Genomic DNA, 9,407 nt, shown 5'->3' on the forward strand with positions numbered 1-9,407 from the left:
AAACTCATGCCGGGCGCGTGTGTGTGCGTGCCCAAGATCCCGAGAGGAGAATGGAGAAGGGAGTGAAGCGTGACCATCCCCCCTTGGGGGGTGATTTCTCGCTTTCTGTCTCTCTGTCTCTCTGTCTGTCTGGCGAGCAAACACGCCCTATAGCAAAAACTTCTAAAAAAAAAAAAAGCACTTCTTAAATGTGTATTATTTATTATGTGTGATCATTGAAATTTCTTTTTTGTTGTCTTTATGGCAAACCAGAGACTTGAGAAAGATTTTTTTTAACTTACCTCTTCTTTCAAAAAGTACTGTCAAACTTATGTATTCTGTTCTGCCATTTTTTGTGATGTAGCTTCTTCATTGACTTGCAGGAATTATCTCTGAAATGCGAATCCTTGGGCTGAAGGCGCATGGTGATTGAGGTGCTGGAATCTTACACAGAGTCCCAGACCTGGTAGCTCATTTTCTCTCTCTCTCACTCTCTCCTCTCTCCCTGGTAAGTGCACATGCCATATAGCAATTTAAAAAATAATAATAATAATAAATAAAATGAAATAGATCATTTTTTAAAAAACATGTGAATCCTTTTTAAAAATGTATATGTGTGTGTATAATTTCTTATACTTTGCTATATTATTCTTATTGTATCACTGCTAGTAAACAGATATTTAGAAATTTTAAGTAGCATTTATTATTTCCTCTGTGTCATATCATAAACATAAGCTACCCTAAGATCATGAAGCTATTCCTCTGACTCTAAAGCGTTACTGTTTACATTTCACAATTAGATGTACAATTCATCCAACTTTATTTTCTGCATAATGTTAGGTAGATGTCTCCCTTTGGGAACCAGCAATTAGCGTAGTGGCTATGTCACTGGACTCCCATGTAGTCGACCACGGTTCATGTCCCGGACCCGGTGGCTTAAAACTCACTCCGGGTGCGTGTGCATGCATGCCCAAGATCCCAAGAGGAGAATGGAGAAGAAGGGATTGCAGCGTGATGTGACCATCCCCCCTGGGGGGTGATTTCTTGCTTTCTGTCTCTCTGTCTCTCTCTGTCTGTCTGGCAAGCGCACGCGCCCTATAGCAAAAATAAAGAAAAAAAACCCCTAAAAAAAAAAAAAAAAAAAAAGAAGGGAAAAAGAAGAATTTCTCCTTTTTATGTGGATATGGAGATTAGGTATTGCATTTATTTAAAAAGAAGATAATATTTCTTTTTAAACACCTAATTGGTGTTTTAGGGTCACCCTTCTTTTAATTCAAGTGACTATTTTAGCAAAGCTATTCCTTTGTCTATATATTCCATCCCATTCTTCTATTTATCTTGCCACTAACAGCAAGACTCATTTAATACAGCCTTATATTAGTTATATATCTGCATTGAAAGTTTGTTGCTTTTACTTAATTTTCAAGACTTTTGTGGCTATTATTAGCTCTTTGTATTTCTATGATTACTTTGAATTGAGTTTAAAATTATCTACACTAAATATATTTTGATTGAGATTCTATTGAGTCTGTGAAAACTGCATTTAGTACTTACTTTATGGCTTAATTTTTAGACTATTACCATACACAGATTCAGAATTTGACAAATCTTTATGGTAGGGAAATGGTGGTGGTTTGGCCAAGTATTTGCACATATTAAGTATCCAATTTTGTCACACCCATTTATTGAAACAACCAAAAATTCTCCATTTCATTAAAAACATTTTATCGAGATCAATAATGCATTCTACAACTCTTGCACAATCGCAGGTGAAGAAACTCCTAAGGAAAATACCCACTTTAACTTATCTATGTACGGTTCTTCATCTCTATGTCCTTAATCTCTCTAGGTCTTGATGCTTACAAAGCCTTTTATTGTTTGACACAAATTATATTTTCAGTGCTTATCGGTTCTTCTGGTGGTTTTTGGTGACAATAACCTTCTTCTCTGAACTATTCCATCTTAATCAGAAAAGGCAGTCTTCTCCATTAAAAAAGGAAGTAACAGTCTTACATATGAAGTCTTTATCATTTAAACAAAGAATACATAAACATAAAAAATTCCATATTAACTCTGATACATAACAACAACATAGTTTAAAATCCACATTTTAAATATGAGGCATGCATTGTGTTGAACTTACTAATCAAAGGATTAATTCTAGTATCTACTTTTTTCTATTTGTACTTTGGATAAATCCCTATAGTGTTAAATATGTTTAGAATGTAAGAATTCAAGGGAATGGTATCTTTTTGGATATAATTATGCAAGATTCAGCATATCAGGCAGACTGTCTGAACCAATATTTCTCATTCCTTTCAAGTCAACTGCACATTCTATTTTATGGGTTTTACTGTAACTTAAATCTTACACAAAATTCTAATTGAAAAGAGCTTAACAGTCTGGGTTTTAGTCTCCTCTAGACAGTAGAACATATCCTACACATCCCCAAACCATATTGTACAATTTGGCTCAAATTTCAGTTTACTCAAGAGAGACTTAAAGTGGTGATGAATGACAGAATTAGTTAGAATAAGTTACATCTGACTTTGAGAATGATTTCTACTGCACATTGTGATGCCATAAAACAGAGTCACAGAAGCTAAATCAAATCTGGCAGGAAGCACTTTCAGAAACTAAGAGATATCCTTTGTCATGAGAACCTACTTCAAAACTTAAATAAGAACAGATGTGAAATACACTTTTTAAACGATCTGAACTTTCAAAGCTCATTTTGACTCATAAGTAAAGAAACTATCCAGGATTTACTCTATAAAAAAGAAATGTAGAAGTTGACTGACATAACAACTATTGGAAAATAGACAAAATCTTGTCCCTGTTTTTTAAAAGAGTAAATGAGATTTGGGTTCTTAACTCATTTGATTTAAATACGTACCTGAAGACTGAAGGCTGGGAATGATGGGACCAACAGATGATAAGGTAATTACATCTCTGGACTTTCATAGGCTGAACCAGTTTGAATCCTGGTGGCTTCAAAATCACACCAGGCACATGTGCGTGCATGCTCAAAATCCTGGGAGGAGAATGGAACAGGGATTGCAGCATGGCTCTCCCCCATAGCAGATAATTCTTGCTTCCTATCTCTGGTGAATGCAAGCACCATATAGCAAATAAATAAATAAAAGAAAGAAGAAGAAAAAAAAAAGAACTCTACCCCCAAATAAAAAGATGGAGAATGACCTTAATTCTTATGTTAATTAAGGTGTGAACTATGCACTGTTTGGGACCAGAAGTCATGCCTTTCTGTTTACGTGTTGTCTGTTTTCTATGCCAGGCACATTATAGAAATTATTTATCAATTTATGTTTAATTAATACATACAGAGGAGAAAATTTTACAAATATTTAATTCTTATAATCACTTAAGGACCTGATGGAAGTATTATATAGAAAGGTAACCAATTGTTTTGAAGAATGTATCAAATGAGGCTCACAGAGCGGAGTCTGGGTGCTTCCTGCCTTTCCTCAGCATCTGTGCCTTCCACGGAGCTCAACATCTCCAGCAATATTATTCCTTTTTCCAAATCTTACAACTTTGAAACTCTGAAACAATATGACAGAGCTCTCAGTCCGATAGTGTCCAATAAATATCTGAAAAAAATGATAATGAAATATACTATATTTAAATGGACACTCATACCTTCCAAAAGTATGATTTAAAAAGTTTCTTCCTAACCTATTAACAATGCCTGTCCTGAAGAAAGAATATCCATGAGGCAAAAAAAGAAGAGAAAAAAAAAACTCAGAATTTTTAATATAATTTCAAGAACACAGATACATCTGAGATTGGTTCAGATCCCAGAATATTTTCATTGTTCTGTGACAGAATGTTGTAGTTAAGGAGATAGAATATAGACTCTAGGGACCAGAGTTGGCTTAATGGCTATGTTCCTGGACTCCCATGTAGTTGACCATGGTTTGAGTTCCAGACCTTGTGGCTTAAACTCATGCCGGGTCCATGTGCATGCATGCCCAAGATCCCGAGAGGAGAATGGAGGAGAAGGGATTGCGGTGTGGCCATCCCCTTGGGGGGTGATTTCTCGCTTTCTGTTTCCCTGTTTCAGTCTGTCTTTCTGGCGAGCGCACGTGCCCTACAGCAAAAACGCGCAAAAAAAAAAAAAAAAAAAAGGCTCTAAAAGCTAGAAGAATAAGTAAAATATTTCAATTTCAAGGGATGAAACAATAAAAAGATAAATGTGTTAATATTTAAGAGACCTTAAAGATTTTAATATTGGTAAAGAGTTAACTGTCAGAACATGCAGAATGAATAGTCCCTCATTGCTGCATGAGGAGACTATAACAAGTTTGTGGACAAATGGAGTTAAAGTACTAGTTTATTATGTTATTGTGGTTCAAAAATTTTGAAGTCCATGAATAAATTTTTCACAATTATTGAAAACCCTTCATATAATCAGCTACCATAAAACATTTTACTGTATTTTATGTAATGAGGGGGGAAATTTAGGAATTGATTGGGAGATTATTTAGTTAAATATTGCCCATAGGGGAGTCAGCAGGTGATGTGGTAGTGAAGGTGCTGGAATACCACATGGCTGAGTGTGGTTAAAATCCTGGTTCTGGCAGCTTGAAACTTATGTTGTGTGCATGTGTAATGTTCCCTAAATCCCATGAAGAAAATGGAGGAGAAGTGATGGGGGCATGGTCTTCTCTCCTGGGGGGGTAGGGTTGGATTACTCACTTTCCATCTCTCTCACTCTGTGTTTCTCTCCAGTGAGTGGACGATCCCTATGACAATAAATTAATAAATAAATAAATACCAAAACCAAAAACAAACATTAACAAAAATTGCTGTTGGATTTTAAATTACATCAGTCAAGCACCTGGTACTAGAAGGTTTGACTGTAGGTCCGGACCCAGATGAACTCTTTTTTTCTATTTCTCATCTCAGGGATTCCCCATGTCATCTCTCCTTTAAGTTACTTGAACATATAAGGTTTTTCTCAACTTCAAAGAAACTAATTTTTTTAGAAGTTTATACATTGGCTCTAAGTCTTCCTATAACCTAGACTTGTAAGTCCTGGAATTCAAGATAGCCACATATGATTGCTCAAGTATGTCATAAAAGTCAGCATGAAATAATGGATAAGAGAGTTAGATCTCACCACCCAGTGATAATGACCAAATAATTTGAAACCAGAGTCTTGCACAATGAGCATGAAAATGTCATCACTTATGAAGGACAGATGATTTATGTAGCTGACATCTCTGTGAGAAGATGTGTCAATCAATTCCAAAAATCTCATGACTTTTATCCATGGCCTGTGTGTCGACTGGTCAACAGAAGACATATAGTGATAAATAATACAGAAGAGAAATAAAAGTGAAGAATACAAAGAAAATTGCTAGAGTGTTTTATGCTAAGCAAAAAGCATAATTATTATGGAGTAGTATAAATTTAAGAACACATCGAGGGACTTTATCATTAGAAAAGACTGGCTTCATATACGTAAACGAGATGTTATTGATATTGTTTCTAAGCTAATGGCAGTTACACAGTGCTTTTTTAAGTTTAAGGCAAGTATAAAAGCACATGAGGGCATGCATTAGTGAAGAACACATATACACACAAATACACAACTTATAGTGGCTTAAAAATATCAGAAAACAAAAAGAAAAGGAGTCATTAGAAGAAAGAGTACAATGGAGCCCGTCTGTGGTATGGTGGTTGAGCTGTCTGATCTCATGTGACCGAATGAGTTATTCGGGTCCTGCACTACCTGGCTTGAAAAACACACCAGATGTGTACGTGCATGCCCTCAATCCCAGCAGGACAATGAAAGGAAGGAGAAAGAAGAAAATTACAGCATGAACATTCCCCACAGGGGCTGCTTGCTTCTTCTCTCTTTCTATTCACTCTCTCTCTACCTCTTCAGTGAGTGCACACACAATCTGACAATTTTTTTTAAATGGGTGCAATAATCAACACTTCCAATTAATGCCATCATAGAATAAGTCCCTTATTAGCAAGAAATGTTAGAACTGGGAAAAACAAAACTTACTTATACTGGAGAAAACTAGCTATTACAATTTTCACATCACCAGGCATAGGTTTTTCTAATTTCACTTAATATCAGACAGTAGAGAAAGTCAGCCATTTATTTCATTTATTTGTGATACTGATCGGGAAGTGGTAACTATTGCCTATCCTCACTTTTCTTTATCCTCTGAAATGATCCCAACTTATCTCCATGATCTGATTGGTTTTAATTGATGCACTGCTAATGGGTCCCCTTGGATCATGGTTTAGGCATTATGGCCCTTCCCCATCACAGCCATCTTGCCCCTACAACACACATTTTGTCATTGAATGAAATTTGTCTGCTCTGATTCCCTCCTCATTGTGGTTTATCAAAAAATTACGTGTGATGTTACTTTCTCGTTCTTCCACTGCTAAGGAAAACTGTGAAGAATAGGGTATCAGTGTCTTCATTGTTTTTGAAGGAAGTATTTTATATACAAAACTATATTTTATAGATAGAATAAAAAATTTAATGCACAGAGCTCAATAATTATTAAAATAATATTTCTCATGCATATATTCAAAACATTATGTTCTATACCTGACTATGGAGACAAATGTTCTTTTAAATTATCCTATTTTTAATCAAAAAGGTTTAAAGAGACAGTAGTAGGGAGGACAAGTGTAGACACCAGAGTCTGTATGAGGAGGGGTGGATATTTGGGGCTGGTGGGAGGGATTGAGAACAAAAGCATTCACCAGCCACAAGCATGTGAGGTTGTACATTGCTATATCCTTGATTCAATTATCACGCACTATATTCCTGCTTTGAGTAACTATATTATGAACCATAAAGATGTACAGCAGTTAAATGTAAATAAAAAATGTAAAATAAAATAAATGTATGAACTATATTACATAAGTTATTTGCATACATAGTCTGTTATCTGGCGATAGTTCCTCTTCGAAGTGAAGTATTTGCAGGTTAAAAAGTTAAGAACCATCTTTCTTATTACTCTTTTTAGTTTAACGATCACATTTAAAGTTTATGTATTATTATTACTGAGAGAGACAGAGAAACTGCACCCCAACCAGATCATAATGCCTCGACCTACACATTCCAGCCCACCCTAGATCACAGGAGTGCCTATGGCAGCATCCTTCTGGAGGTATCAGATGCAACCCAGAACCCAAATGGGTTGGTTTCACCAACTGTCACGTTTCTACCGTAGTACCATATTTCAGAGCAAATATAATTTGATAGATAGGAATGAAATTAGAATAGGTGAAAAAATTCAGTAACATTAAATCTCATTCAGGTGTAAGTTAATCTTTATTCATTTTTCTCAGTTATCACTTTAGTACTAATCAATCTCATTTTTTTTTTTTTTAGAGAGCAAGTATGGGTTTTTTAATCATTGTGAGGGGTCATCTTGAGTTATAAGCAGATGATGAAATGGAATAAAAATTAATGGAATAGAAATAAATTCTATCATCACATATAATTTTGTAATTTGATAAAAGTTAGTGTTTATGTTGACAAGTTATCTTGTTATATTATTGTTGATTTTAAAGTGCATATTTAAAGACAACTCAAAAACATTCTCTTATAAACATGATAAAATTTTTATGTGAGAGTTTCTTTTTAACTTTATATAATATATTATTGATCTCATTGAGAAGCCATGGGAATAAAGTATATTATGCAAGATATAGGTTTTATAAAATTATATTAACTAAGATATTATTTTAAATAATTATTTTATTATTTATTCATTTATTTTAATTTGACCAGATAGTGAGAAAGAGAGAGGAGAGAGAGTGAAAGAGAGAAAGCAAGCTGCCTGGTCCAGGACTTGAACCTCAGTCTGCCACATGGGAGTCCAGTGCCCTTAACCATTATGCTATCTGCTGTCCCCAACTAAAATATTCTTAATGCAGTCTATTGACTACTGCTGTGATTTGGAAGTCATTGTGTATGATTTACAATTGATCATATGAGACTTTAACTAAGTAAACTCAAAGTTATAGAGTTTCCATTCCACATTTGAGGTCAATTATCAACTAACTTTTTGGTTTATTTCCATAAGACCCTAAATTACTTCATTTTTTCATGTTATTTCATGTAGCCATCAATACTGATGAAATGCTTCATCAGTAATAGTACCAACATTCCAGTAAAGATAGACAACGTAATCATTGCTTGCTACTATTTGTTTACCACAGGTAAGACCCTATTGAATTGTATTAATTTTTAAAATAAGAATACCAGCACCAGCAGTTAGCTTAATGGCTATGTCACTGGACTCCCATATAGTTTATTGCAGTTCGAGTCCCGGACCTGGTGGCTTAAAACTCACGCCAGGCACATGTGCGTGTGTGCCCAAGATCCCGAGAGTAGAATGGAGGAGAAGGGATTGCGGTGTGGCCATACCCCCTGGGGGTGATTTCTCGCTTTCTGTCTCTATGTCTCTCTCTGTCTGTCTGGCGAGCACACGCACCCTATAGCAAAACTTCTATCCCCCACCCCCTGCAAAAAAAAAAAGAAAACCTATTCAACAAGGCTAATGTGATTTCATACATGACACAATGACTATTTATCTCAGGGCCTAAGGTATGAGAGAGACTCAGTAAAAATTAATATTGATACAAGTCAGTCAGTTTAGAGACACTCTTCTATGGACTGTATAGGTATTCCTTCATTCACCTCATGATAACTCTCCAAGGTAGGTAGTATATCTTTCCACATTTCAAAGATGGTTGCTATTTATTTCTAATAGTTAGATTCATGATCTAACTCATAATATAAGGTATTTAACTAAATTTTGTTCTTTAGTTAAGATGTGTATTGTTGTGGGTACCCCATATCACTAACGCAATATGAAAGGCCCTGTCACAATGTGGAGTTGACACTGTGTACAGCTCTAACAGCCAGTATTAAAATAATGACTAATATCCTGGGTCAAGGTAAAAGGTGCATTTGGCATTTTAAAATAACTATCTTTCAGATTCTAATTAGGTCAAGCTTGCAGGAGGTGTTATCTGATTTTCTACTTAAAAGATAACCTTATTGTATAAACTGCAAATATAAATGACCTCAAAGGGACAGATTAATGAAGCATTTTCAAAAAAATTTTGTCGCAGCTTGATCTCTTCTTTAAAGTTACATCAAAGATGGGATGCTATAATCTAGAATTATGGCTTTATCAGGAGGATATCTTTATGTAAAGTACCAATTTTATTAGATTAACCATTTTGCTCCAAAAGGACTCTAAGACAAGTAATTTTTTAAAAAAGGTGTGTAATGTTTTTTGAATATGTATATAGATACAGATATATATATATATATATATATATATGTGTGTGTGTGTGTGTGTATATATATATATATACATGTATGTGTGTGTGTGTGTGTGTGTGTGTGTGTG

Source organism: Tupaia chinensis, unplaced genomic scaffold (genome assembly GCF_000334495.1).
Source record: "Tupaia chinensis unplaced genomic scaffold, TupChi_1.0 Scaffold144737_1, whole genome shotgun sequence".
In the NCBI taxonomy this organism is placed as follows: Eukaryota; Metazoa; Chordata; class Mammalia; order Scandentia; family Tupaiidae; genus Tupaia; species Tupaia belangeri.